Raw genomic sequence first — 14,556 nt, forward strand, 5'->3', positions numbered from 1 at the left:
CAACTGGTTCTRTTTCTCTGCCAGCTGAATGAATTACAAAGAATATTCTCTAGCTAWGAAAGAATTACCAGGTATTAAGATATATTGTTTCTGTGTGCCTTCAAATATAATGACCAAATTTTGTTAGAATACAGTAATGATCTTTATCTTTAGCATTATGCTTGAGTGATTTCTTCTTATGGTGCCTCTACATCAGAGTATTAGCTGAGACATGGTGTGCACAGATGCAAGGAATCTTTTAGTCATATTTACTATGTTTTCATCTTTACTTTTTACATGAGACTGGGGCAGTCTCAGAGCACACAAATTAGATTTATTTTCAGATGGATGTCAGACAYGGTCCAGAACTGCATCTGGTGCCGCTGGAATTATTAACTGATGATCAACTTTCCAAACTGGCTTAGAAACCTTCAGGAAAAATTGCTGCAGATGTGTATAATATAAATGTTGTGTATAGGCAAGAACTCTTAAATCCATGAAGTGACAACTTTGTGAAGTTAGCTGTGGTGTTCTGGAGTGTGCCCTAGCATACAGCAGATAAATGTGGAATTCAGGTGTTTTCATGGTGCAGCTGGGAGGTGTTTTCATCGTGTAGCTCCCATCAGTGTGATAGCAGACTGATCCTGTTGATCTGTTGCTGCAGCTGAGGAAAGGCAGTATTCCCATGAGTTCTCCACCCTCCCCTGCTCTGGATATCAATCTTCCTACTTGCTTATGCCTGGAGCTAGGATTTAACTTCACTTAGGGCTTGGACTGTTTCAGAATGGCTCCCAGAGAAGTATTCCTATATTTACTTCCATGAACAAACTAAAGGGACTGAAAATAATGTTCAGTGTTGTTGTAACAGAAGTCTTCTAGACATCTCCACTAGCAAAGAATGAATTGTGGCAAGAACATTTTTCCTTTAATTTTTGAATGACCAGGTGGAGCCTTGAATGAGATGCRCTGAACTTTGATTCAGATGTGGAAAAAGCTGGTTTCATAATTTTTATCTACTTGGTGTTCTATTYCTGCTAATCCTAAAAAGAGAGTTTGTGTTATAGCCTTATAAAGAAAGTTATAGCCTTGATTTAAATTACTATTGATTTTCCTATCTTGCTAAAGAAGSATGATGAGGAATGCAAACAGTTATGTTCGCAAACTTCTCAACCCTGAATGTTTWATCAGCCTGTTTGCAAGCTCTCTTTAGCCACTACAAGTTGATCATCCTGTTTAATTTCTCATGCTGAAATCAATTTATCTGYAGCTATTTGTCCTCTAGGGACAAGCTGTGTATTTAATGCAAAATAAAATTTATGCATATGATTAATCTATATTGAAATCTGATTATTTAAATCTTCAGATTTTCTAATCCATTTCTTGTGCTTATTAGGAGCAAAAATAACTGATAATGAAAGCATATTTTTCAGAAGATGTGATCATTTGCAGGGAAATAATGAGTAAGAATATGATTTTATGTTTTCTATCTCTAAAATATATTGGGAATGATTCTTCTGCCTCTGTAGTATGGACAATCAGGCTGTCTGGGATGTGTAGTTGTTGTGTATCTTGATAAGCTTCCTGTGCTCCTTCTGCCTGTGAAGATCCATCCATACCATGGATGGCTTGGTATGTATACACATTCACGTAGATTTGTCATGCTTTTTCCACTGCAACAATTTCGAAAAGCTTTCTTGGGAAGCCAGTATTCATCTTTTCATTATAGTTAGAAGGCATTGGTAGAAAGAGAGCTCAGAGTAAACCCAGGGAGGCATGGGAAATGGGTACAGACTGCAAGTATAACCATGTCAGTGTTGGTGGAAGCAAGCTGGTGAGGCCATCTGAAAATCTCAAGATTTTATGTTTAACTAGAGGGCAGTGAACCTTCCCAAGGGCTCTGSACCTCTCTCCAGAGTTATCTATAGTTTCACTGAAGCAGCTTCCCCACTTTTTGAAGTGCATTGTCAGAGGTCTAACTGTGACACCTGTAAGACTGCACTGGCTGTTCAAGRTATTCCTCATGGTCAATTGAGTTAAGACAAATTTATGTTTGGTTAGGGGTCTAAACCAAAAAAGGAAAATTGTGGCTATAAGAGACTGGGGTGAGTAACTCTAAGTTTGATTGATTCTTCAGTGTATGGGGCAGAGTCTTCAACAGATACTTTTAGGTACAGTATTTTCCTTATATTTAGTGAATAATAACAATTTTGTTTTGCTCAGAGTTTTACATTCTATTACAATTCTCATATAAATTCTGTCCCCAGAGGCACAATGTAACAAATGGATAACTTTTAAAAAATCACATGAAAAAAGCATGCTTCTTTTTGAACTCTGTAAGATTTGATCTTAATGGGGAAACAGGAAATAGACATTTTCAGCTGGAAATGCAGAATGGAGAATCCAAAGAACGACAAAGGAGATTGATCGATGTAAAACAAACACTGCCTATGCTTTTGCTTTTCCAAAGAAGAGGTGGCAARGGCTAGAAATCCATATGGGCACAGCCATAGCGGGTTGGCAGGGCTTCTTTAGGCATTGCTCCTCTTTGATATACATTTTGTCTGGAAACAAAATAGAACATAATATGATAGTAATACTTTATTAACTTCTACTCAGCGAAAACTAACCCAAGCAGTACCCAACTCCTTKTGACTTCTGAACACTTTTTAATGTTTGCTTTGACACAGAAGAAAGAATTGATTGTGCTAAAGGGTCTTCTACCTGAGTAGACTAGCATGATATCGTGAGAGTGCTTAAAACACAAGCCTTCCTTCCTGCCATTRCTTGCAGGATATCACTTGTTTTTGCTTACAAGCAGTTTTAGAGTACATTTGGTCTGTGCTTGTTTAATGGAACTTGGGAAATACTGTAATGATGTTCTATCTACCAGCCTTCCACTTGAATAATTGTTCTTGCTGCTTGTAAATGGTTTGCAAGCCCATGAGATAGCAAAATCWAGGTAAAATAAATGGAACTTATCCAGGCTGTTATCAATTCTCCTCCTTTGTGGGTAGAAAGATCTTCAGCGTGTGAAGAAAAATAAAAAGTAAAAGAAAAGTAGCTGTACTGACAGTAAATTTGAAAATGAGTAACAACTACTTCATGGACTTGAACTTTGTATGCCTGTGTAGGGACTACCCAGAATAGATTATTCTTTAGAGGCACATAACAGAGAAGTGATGAAGAGCAGTTGCCACATTATTTTTTGCATATGGAATCTAGGAAATAAATGCTTAATAACTGGATTTTGTAGATACCCCCTTGTGTAGAGAAGAAAAAAAAAAAAAAAAACTATCCTGTTTCTGTCTGGACCAGATTACTTGTAAATTATATTATTTTCTGGACATGTGACTAGGTTTGCACAAGGTAAATTAAATAGACTTTCCTTCCATAACTGTGCCTTCTGTGAACCATARCTCAGGTTGGCATGTTTGACTTCTAGAGATCTGTGTTAGTGAGATAAATCACACCAGGAGAGACAGAAGCCTGTGATGGAAAGCTCTGCCCTTTGTGATGCCTGGAGCTTCACAGAGTTTTCCACAGGGCTTAAACTTCCTCCTCCCCAACTGTTTTCTGCCATACTCACCACTTCTGTGATTTAGAACMCTTTTGTGGACTAAATTTCAAATGMACGTRCACWGATTTGCACAAAACAAAGAAGTGCCTCAGCTTCTAGGTTAAATTTGTTTGTAGATGAGCAAACATCCTCAAGGTATTCTTTCAAACACAGGCTGTAGTTATGAATCTCTTTCACTGGTCCCTACACTATTTTCAAGGTATACCTTTGKGATACATTTGAAGAGAGGAAAGACATTCTTTGATCAAAGCACAGAACTGGCAAATCTGATTTATCATCCATTCAGTCCTAACATTCCTGCATGATCTTGAGTAAGGTTCTTGAAATAGACTTCTGTTCTGATAAATACTTATATTTAAAACAAGAACCTTGTTCAAGAGAACAAAAGCCTTTGGATATTCAAAATGTTAGGTGCTGACTCTACTACCACACACACACAAAAAAAATCCCAAACCCCAACATCTTCCTTGCCCAACCCAAAAAGAAGCAACCACTGCTTTATTTGTTTCATGATTATATATGTTTACTCTGAAGAGCTATTTTTCAGARAAAGAAGCTGAGGTTTTGTCTTTTACATCAAGTAAATGGGGACCACAGGGCTCCCTTGCCTTCTGTTATATATCCAGCCTCACCACCAAAGGCTATCACACTATTTTTTCCATTATCTGAGCACAGARAAGGTCTCTCTTTATTACCAGTGTTTTTTGACTCCTTTCTGGCCTTTTGCAATGGGTCTAATGGCCTGCTTCTAATGAGTAAGAGGTAGGTCTAATTAAAAATATTCCCAACTTGCAGAGYAAAAGAAGACTTAATCAAGAAAACAATGTTGTACACAAATTTGAAATTAACTTTATTCAGCTCCTGCAATGCATAGTTTTTTTAGGCACACATATTGTGGATGTTTGAAAACATAATATTCTGGTTTCATAAAAATATCAAAACAATGATCTGTTAGCAAAACCTTTTTCTTTTTGTTTATTTTTCACCTCAGTAACATGAGAGAAGAAGCAAAACCAGTGATCATAAATGATCTACCTACAGTAGATGCCCAGATCCTGGAGAGGGATCACAGGTCACCAAGAGAGTGCCTGAAGGGTGGCATAAAGGAATTTCATCCACTTCTGACAGTAAGTTGGCTTCATTGAGGACCCAACTTAAATGTGTCTGTACAAGACATGTTCCATGGGGAATGAACAAAAGGAGTTAGAGATGTGGATATCCATGCAGGGCCAGGATGTTATTGACAAAACCGAGATGTGGTGAGATGGCTCCTGTGACTGGAGAGYTGGAATGGAAGGACACAGACTCTTTAGGAGGGACAGGCAGGGGRGATGAGGAGGGGTGCTTCCCTCTGTATCAGTGACCAGTTCTACCCCAGAATGCATGAGAACCCAACTGAAAGTTTGTGGGTCAGGATTAAAGGCAGGGACAGGTSACATTACAGTGGGGGTCTACTATAGAATGTCCAAACAGGAGAACTGAGTGAATCAGGCCCTCTGTAGATACTTCAAGAAGGATAAAATCAATGACTGATGAAGAAAATAGTAAGAGTGCCCTTAAAGGTCAAGCTTTTATGAATGGAAATTTTAGATCAGACTATAGATATGTGTGCACAGAAAGCTAGGATTCCAGAAAGCTATATTTTATGATTTGATCTAATAAGGATTATTTTGTTGTTATTACTATGTTTTCTTAAAAGATTTTGGAGTTCATGATATTGAATTCAGATCCAAGAAGTGACACATAAAAAAATGAGTGCGGCACAAGATGTATTTCTCCTAATCTCAAAAGTATTTTTTCAAACTTTTCTTGCCATCTGTTTGCAAAAATACTTTTTCATCATCTTACTCATCTTGGTCCCTCTTAYCCTCTGTCCCCTTCTCTTAAACACATATATAAATAGTGGGTCTTGCATTACTTGACAGGCCTGACATTGGTTGTTTCATTTATCATCAAATAAAATAAAGAAACAGCATTGGTTATAACATATAAGAGGAAAAATGATTTATTGGTTTGGATGTAGCCRAGAATAACTCAGGAAGGTTTCAATGACAATGGCTCTTAAAGAAACAATGCCATCAAGTGTTTTCCTACAGCTATGATAATTTAGAATTAATATACTGCAGGTAGGATGTTTAAATGAGTTCAGAATTTTTAAGAGGTTTATTGTCTCTAAGCTTTCTCGGTAATTTCAGAAATCAGATTTTGAATAATTTGACTTGATTGCCCAATAGTTTAATTTGATTATATAAAAAAAATATTTTTACCATGTTACCTATTGAACAAGTCCTTAATTTCTGACCGTTAATCAAGTATGTAATCTAAAGCAGTGATAATTATTTGAACACATTCAGTCTTATGACTAATATCCTTCAATAAGAACAAAATATGCTTTATGGTAAATGAAAGACTTTGGAACATAATAGTCTTCTCTGATATAGGCAATTACATTTTAGATGCTTTCTTTGGATTTTATCTTGATTTCTGTCTGTTTATTTCTGCACAAAAATGTGAACATAGATAAATGCTTAAACAAATGTTGTTTTAAGCACTGGCACCTCTGTGAACCTGCAAAACTGCATGAAGCACTGTAAATGTCCTCTCTGCTATTTACACAAGCCAACTGGAAGGCATAAACAAATACCAAAAGAGAGCCAGGGTCAGTGTAGTGAAACATGGCTAGGATAAATCATTTAAGACAAAAAGTGTTCTGCAAGAGCACACAGAATAGGTCAGGCTAAAAAGAAACAGGAAACTTCTGTCAGCCATTTCAAAACAAATAACACAAGCCTTAATCTTAACATATAGTGCTGTAGTAATACAGGTTTTTCACTGTATTGCTGTATTATCCTGCATTCCCCCGTATCAATCAAAAATAAGAGTAATAATATGCATATGTGCTTATCCTTTGTGTATTAACAAGAAAAAGTGTTTAAGTGTGTCAAGGCTTTTCTTTTGTCAGCCTGCTTAATGTTTCTGCTTCTTATCCAGATGAATGCTGGGGATCTTATTCTTTTTGGTATAATCTGAAAAACTGATTCGGAACATCAAACACAGAAGAACAAATAAACAAATTGGAAAACATCTAGCAGTTTCAGAATTTTCTGCTTGAATTCACTTAGACAAATTTCTGATCCTTGTGGTACTGAGATAGAAATTTTTGGGGGTGGAAAGAAGTACCTCTATTCATGTAAGATCTGATTTTCTACCTAGCTGATAACTACCTAGAGAAAATATTTTCCAGTTGGAAGTATTTACACTCATTGTAGTATTTAAACTTAAAACTATTCACCAGAATTCCAGCTCCAGAGATGTCAATTAAAATGCCCACAAGAATGTCAATTTAGCAWTGAAATTATTTCCCCTATATCCCATACTGAAAGATATTCCATAGCACTGTGAGCAGACTGTCCTAAAATGCAATTATGTCTCAATTAATTAGTCTCCCTGGAGTTTTTACATCAGAAAATCCTAAAAAACTACTAGGATCCTTGCAACCCAAGCCATTCTAAGCTATGATCTATAGCTACCATTCTTAAAAGAGCACTCTGTATCACTGCCTTAGGCCACAGTTAAGTTGAACACATTCACCATTTAGTTAAGCCTTTTCCAAGAAGTATTATCCACAGTCAATTATTATTGTCTTTTCTCATTACTGTGGTGCAGTTCAAGTTAGAAAAATAATGCAAGTGTTTTTTAATAAACTGTTTAGCCTTTTATTGCTTAGTGTAGAAAAAGGTTACTTTTTAACACAGACTTAGGTCTAAAAGCACATTGAATATTTTGTATAATTTGTCGTAATAGTAGGAACATATTGTTACTGAAAATGTTGGATTGGTGAATGTTCTTGTTCTTGAGCAACTATTGCATAGTCTCCACTAGGACTCCTTACATGAACAAAACTAATGGAAAAAAAAGACAATGTCAAATGAAAGCCTTGAAAGTTTTCTGATTTTTACCAAATTATAGGCCRGTATATATGTCTGAATCCATACAAAATGATCATGTTGTTCTGACTGGTTTGTATGTTTCCAGTATGCATTAACTTTAAGGTGCAATTCTGCACCTTACTGACCATGATATGCTAGGTTTAGTTTAGTTTGTTTAGTTTACTTCTCCCAGATAGAGTTGTTCATACATATTAAGGTAAATTCAATCAAAATTTTTGCAAGATCAGGGTCACCTGAAACACAGTAAAAATTTCACTGTGTTAGTTTCTGAGAACCTTTTATGTATAATATTTTGGAGCCACTGGACAGCCACTTATTTTAAATGGATTTGCTTTTCATGTCTTTTAAAGCAAATATAAGATACAGACATATGCTTTTTATATATAGCACTGTAATTTTGTATGACTCATCCTTTTGAATTTAATGAGACTGTGTATAGCTAAAGTTATTAATTTTATGGGTTCTTTTTGCTGTTGTATTGTAGTCCATGGAGTATAACAGTTGTGGAAATTACTAATGTGACCATGGTATGGTTTAGATTTATGTAAAAATGCAGAGGATAAATCAACTTTGTTATTGGAAATTAGCTAGACACCTTGTGGCACTTTCTCATTCAAGCATCAGTGCCCTTACAGATGTTTTTTTTTTTTTTTTCCTGAATTATAGAGTAGGAATTATTTAGTTGGGGTCATGCAACTTTTCTAGAGCTCCAGATGCAGATGCAAAGTTAGGTGTAGTTATTGTGCTGGTCTGTGTGTACTTGTCACGTACATCCAGTCTTCTTATCAGAAGGAATGAACAAGTTCTATAGGACTGTTTGGCCTTTTGGTAGAACATGGTTACTCTGATCTAATTGCAATTCTCTTCCTTTGATATGACATTCCTGATCCATCATATGAAGTGGAAGGTATTGTGTTATTCAGTGTTAGTCATATAGGGTTTTCCTTTTTTTTTTTTTATGTTGAATTTTGTCAAAGGAGCAAACATGCATGACCAATATTTCCATATAATATCTAAACTGGAGGAAAAGCCAGGCATACATATACAAGGGTTCAAATTCAGTAAATTAATTTTCTGTCATTAAGTTTTTGTTTCAGCATGTGCTCAAAAATAGTATCAATCCTTCTGCACAGTAAGGGAACTGTGTTGTCTTTGTCCCACGCTTTCAAAAGGAAATTTACCATTCTCTTTTAGCAGAAATAATGACATGTTTGTTGTTAATACTAATTTTTTTGTATCCTCTTTTAACCACTGGAAACTTGTAGATATGCTCACAGGCAGAATTTTTTATCCGAAAAGAGAAATGGCACCTTGGCAGAGCTAACACTCCTGATAGGAAACCAGTCTCTTGAGCAAGATGGTTGTTTACTGTGTGGTTGAAGGAACCTCCACTGCAAGAATCCCTGCAGCAGTGTGTTCACCTGGATYAGCTTAAGACTCTTTGTGATGCTATTTCACTCATTTCCTGTAACTCAGTAGGCCTGCAGTCCTCCCTGACCACTCCAGCTTCTCATGGATATGCTTATATTGACTGTTTTAGAYGATACACAAAACATCTCCTACCTTAATTATGTATAAAAGACYATAAAATATGACAATTTCTGTGTTTTCTGCTCACTGTTTACAACATCTGTATGCATTCTGGTCASTCTTGCATCAGGAACTGCCTGGAGGAGTCAGTAAGCCTGCCAGATTCTTTATCCAAGGTAGCTGCATTTTTAATAAATGCACATTAATAAATTATGCATGAGTAGCGTAGGTATTGAAGCATACAGATGGTGGCTATCAAAAAGTCTAGGCACAGCAAGGGCCTGCTTAGGAAAATTCCAGGGCTGTCATTAATTCCCACCTGGAGAGCTCCTGTAACAGAATTTTTGTTGTGAAGCTGACTGAAGGCTCAGTCATTGACTTTGTCTCAAGGCTGTTGTCTCCTCGCTGCAGTGAGTATTTGGGAAGCTTCTGCACCACCCAGGAATTCACTGACAGAGGGTGCTGGGTGTGCATACAGCCACAGGACAGATAGCCAGCTTGGAGCTATTGAATGGACTTGAATTTTATACTTAATCCCAATTGTAACTTTAATTTTACAGCTTTTACTGGAAAACAAATTGAGTCCTGTTGGAATTCTTGAAGACTGATGCATATATTCATATCTGAATTGATTTTGCCTAAGGTCTTTTACCTGGATATGTTTAAAAAGTAAGAAACTGCTTCATGGTTTGGCTTGTTTCTATGTCTGTTTCTTTGTTTCCTAACAGTGGGATAACAACTGCCCCCTTCCCCCCCCCAAATAAAGAATTACTATTGTAGAAGTACAGCTGAATCAAATGCCTAAAGATACTAGGTTTMTTCAGTGAGGTCAACAGCATTTTCCCCTTTGTGATGCAGAAGTAAGCAGTCACAGATTTATAGAAAAGGTAAATGAAAAAGCCATAAGACAASTCATTGGATTTCTGAAAAAGCAGTTTTCACTATTCAGTTGTACAAATTGAGGACTTACAAAATATAAGTTGGAGGCAGAACTRTAATTTGGGCAGGTTACTAATTGTAACTACTTGTAAGATGTAATACTGTTGCATAACTCATCTTTCAAAAATATATTTTATTGGCTGATTTTTATTAATCTGCAGGAAATGTTGCAGTTCATCATAACAAGATAGATACTCAGTATTTTAGGAWTTTGGCAGTTATAACTGTATGAAATATATTACCTCTGACAACATATTTATGATTATTTAAAAAAGATATTTTATTGGCAATACTCTTAGAACTTATCCATTAGATTATAAATTGGATAGAAATAGAATAGAAGTAGAAATAAAATAGACTAGACTAGACTCAACTAGAAGAATAGAATAGAATAGAATAGAATAGAATAGGATAGGATAGGATAGGATAGGATAGGATAGGATAGGATAGGATAGGATAGGATAGAGTAGAGTAGAATAGAATAGAATAGAATAGAATAGAATAGAATAGAATAGAATAGAATAGAATAGAATAGAATAGAATAGAATAGAATAGAATAGAATAGAATAATAGACTAGGAAAATTCATTTGGAAAGGACTCACAATGATCATTACTCCTGTGCACCTCTACACTGAAGCCTACACACCATTTAAGAGGGAATTTCATATCTTCTCTATTTGTGACCCAGTTACAAAAAGACAGAATGCTCCAGGGCAGAAATTATGTGCCTTATGAATTTTTCTGATTTCTAGAACCTACAGTTATTTGTTCCAAATGTCAGTTGGGCATGAAAAATATTTCATATGATTTCACTGCATACCTTGTTTGAATGCTTAAGATTGTTGTTTAAGTACAATATTCAAATATATACTTCTGTAGAAAATACCTAGATGGACACTGCCTTATACAAAGCAATACTTAATATTTCCTGCTACATTTGATCCTATATATTGCTGCTATTTGAATGAATAAATTATACRATTAAGTCTTTTAAATAGTATCTGTAAATAACTGTTCAATAACTCAGTTCTAATGAAAACCAAAGTAAAAGATATAGGGCACCTTGAATAAAAAGGTCATTAAATATGAAAATAATTTCTTTGGTCCCAATCTCTATGGCTTCATTCTTGTACGTTTGCATTTCTTTCAAAGGTAAAAGTCTAAAAAATATTATCACASTACTTTTAACTTTTATGTTTACTGTGGTGCACTATATCTCATTGTATTCTGCATTTCATAGCAAAAGAGATGATACATGGTAATATATGGGGATACATGTGGTTATTAATGAAAAAAACTGAACTACTGTTTCATAAATAATGATCTATAAATAGACAGTAGAAGAGGATCAAGGAGGAATATTGTAGAAAAAGACTTTGAGTGGATTTAGTGCTTCCTTATTTATTGCTGTCTAAACATCCCCAAATATGTTTCTAAATCACTGTATAYGTCTCACTTATACAATATAAGATCATTCTACAGAACTTCCAGTAAGATGCCAAAAGAACTTAGGAATTCCTTACTGAGAGTCTACAAGAATTGTTTTTTCTTTTTTCCTTTTATTTTTCATGTTTGAATGCTTTCAGTTTCTCTGCAGTTTTTCTAAGGTACTAGGTGTTCTGGCTATTCATGACTAAAAGGTCATTAAATKACAATGTCCCAGCTGAAAATACTGCAATTTACATGACATTTATCAAGAAGATTATACAAATCTACTTTGTTCTAGGAGTTTAAAAGGTGAGGCTTCTTGCTCTTTTCAGTGCAGCAAGACTGAATAAATGAAAATCAGTCCTTTCATTTTATTAATATTATTTGAAAGAAAACATTTTCTTAGGTGATTGTGGAGACATTAGTAGTAACAGAGCTCTTCTAAAGAATTCTCAGCCTGTAAGTAAAATGCCCAAAGTTAATTCAACATTACCAKTAGTTTCTGTTAATACTCTATTCTTTGCCTAACTGGTATCTTTTATTAATGTGCATGWCATATTATCGTTCAAAGTTCCATTGATCCAAAGAAGCTCTGTGCTATAAATAAATCTATTTGCTTCAGGGTGTGAAGCAAAGGTTGCTTTGGTTTACTCACAAGGTTGCTATATAYATTCAACATAYGGTCTCAGGCAGAGGCATCTCTCTRAAAACTTTAATAATYGGATCRTGACACATATGGATTAGAAATCAAACCCTCAGTGGGATAAAATGGGATAATTAAGCACATGTAATGATGTTAATGGAAGACAGAATGGCTATCCTTTATGGAAGATACTATTGCTCATCTTGGTGAGGACTTCCTGTGAAAAAAAAAAGGAATTGCTTACTAGATTCATGTCCTTTGAGGATGGTGGTAGGACAATTAAAGTGCAGCTTGAGAAACAGACCCTAAGGTGACTGCCCACGGGTTTGCCACATGCAAATATGGCTGCTTAGGAAAGTTAGGGTCATATGTTGCAAATTCAGGCTGTGTCATTCTGCAGTGTGGTCACAGACAAATCCTGACAGAGTTCAAGAAACGTTTGGACAAAGCTCTGGGGCACATGGTGTGATTCTTGGGATGGTGCTGGGCAGGACCAGGAKTTGGACTCAATGATCCTTGTGGGTCCCTTCCAACTCAGCTTAGTTGAGCTTAGTCTAATGAGGGGACTAGACTACAGGCAGACCCAGAGTGAACTCATTGAATACCAGGAAGTTCTTGGTACAAGTGCTTCGCTCTGCAGATCCACTCCATTGTAATTCATGACCTCCAGGGAGGCTGTATTGTTTGTCTGACAGGTTCAGGTGGAAAACAACACACAATTGTCATCTCTTTCAGTGCTACTATTTTTTTTAAACCAAATATTTATCACAAAATTTGGTTAAAATTTAGGAATGTTACTAACATTTTATTTAAATTTGTGTACTGGCTAAMTTAAAGTGAGATAAAACTTAAAATTACTAAACGTTTTCCTTGATTTTTTAGGTGAAGTAGACCTAAGGAATTGTGACCAATTTTCTGCAATGTTAGTGAAAAGGTGAATAGCCAAAATAAGTCTTGTGAAAAGCATGAGCTGATATTTAGCTGTAGTGTGTTAAAAATTTTGTTGACTTCATCAAACTGGTCATCAGTACTTTTAAAAATAAAAAAAAAAAATTTGCAGTACTGAGATACACACACTTGAGCCAAGGTGCCATGTTCCCACGTTTTCAAAATGAATCTTATAGTTTTTCCCCTTCTATGTTAGTACTGCAGTAACCCCTCTGTGATTATGGTGCTATGTTACTTACGGGGAAACAGAGCTTTTTTAGCTTTTTCCTTAAAAATGCTGTTGTATCTTGGATAGCTGGGGAGGTTGCCATTTGGTTCTAACTGCTGTTCATAGTTTGAGTCAAATTATTGGCAGTCACTCCTTGTCCTCTTAGCAGCATCTAAGCATGTGAGATAGGGATCGATTGGGCTGAAAAGTTAATTTTACCACAATTTCTTCAGCATCAGAAGGAATTATCACAGCCCTGCTGCTACTACTCTGCCATCTTTGTGACTCTTCTGAACTTCAACACCGAAGGGTGATGGAGCAAATCTCTGTGGGCTGTAATTAATGTATAATTAAAACTAGACATTTAATTAGTCTTAAAATTAAAGACACTGCTGTCTGCTCTATATCATGAGAACCAAAAGCAAAATACTTGGTTTTAACACCACATACTTATTTCTGAGTCTTTCCACCCTTGAGTCAACAGCAGTAACAGATTGTAACTGCCCTGTGCTACAAAGCTCTAAAATATTGTGTTGTAGGATACCATCACAGAACTTGGTAAAAAATCTTGATTGTTTTTTCCCCATGCTGTTCTCAGAACTACTTTTAATTTTTCTCCTAAGGGAAAAACAGACTGGCGATTGCAAGACACATTGCAGATCTAAGCCTCCAGTTACTGTCAGTAAATGCTSCTGCTGCTGTAGCAGAGCTACTTTGGCATTCTTTCAAAGAAAAGATTCTTCATCTCAGCTGTTTCCAAAGAAAAAATTCTCTTTATTTCACAAAGAACATTCATTTTCTACAGTTAGAAATAATGCACTAAGTTGTGATGTCCTATTATAATTCGTATTATAATACAATAAGTAATTAAAGTTACTGTGGTTTTATCCAGTTTATCTTAGACATTATTAGGGCCATAAAACTGCCCAACCTCTGTAACAAAGATTTCTGACCTGAATGTATTTTATAGTTTTCTCCAGAATGAGAAATTTCTGTCTAAAATTTAAATATTAAGTTGAAGAAAATAAAAAACACCTTAATATATATTACACATTATACAGCTATTAAAAAAAAAGGTACTAAAACACACATTATTTATAATCAGAAACCAAAATACCAAAGGCTTTTCAAAAATTCATACTTCAGAAGCAAATAGAATTTATCTTATTTAACAACTCCTGGTTCCACGCAACTAAAGTATTTTATTTATCAGGGGGTGATCATCTAGCAAATTCTTCCCTGGAAGCTACACAGTGGAAACCTGCTATTGTTACTAATTTGATTATTTCATTAGTCACTGAGGTTCCACTGCTTGAGACAGAACAAACAAGTTAATATAATTGGAAACTTCAT

Source organism: Malurus melanocephalus, unplaced genomic scaffold, assembly GCF_030028575.1.
Source record: "Malurus melanocephalus ecotype Western Australia unplaced genomic scaffold, MMel_1.1 scaffold_46, whole genome shotgun sequence".
NCBI classification, from domain to species: Eukaryota; Metazoa; Chordata; class Aves; order Passeriformes; family Maluridae; genus Malurus; species Malurus melanocephalus.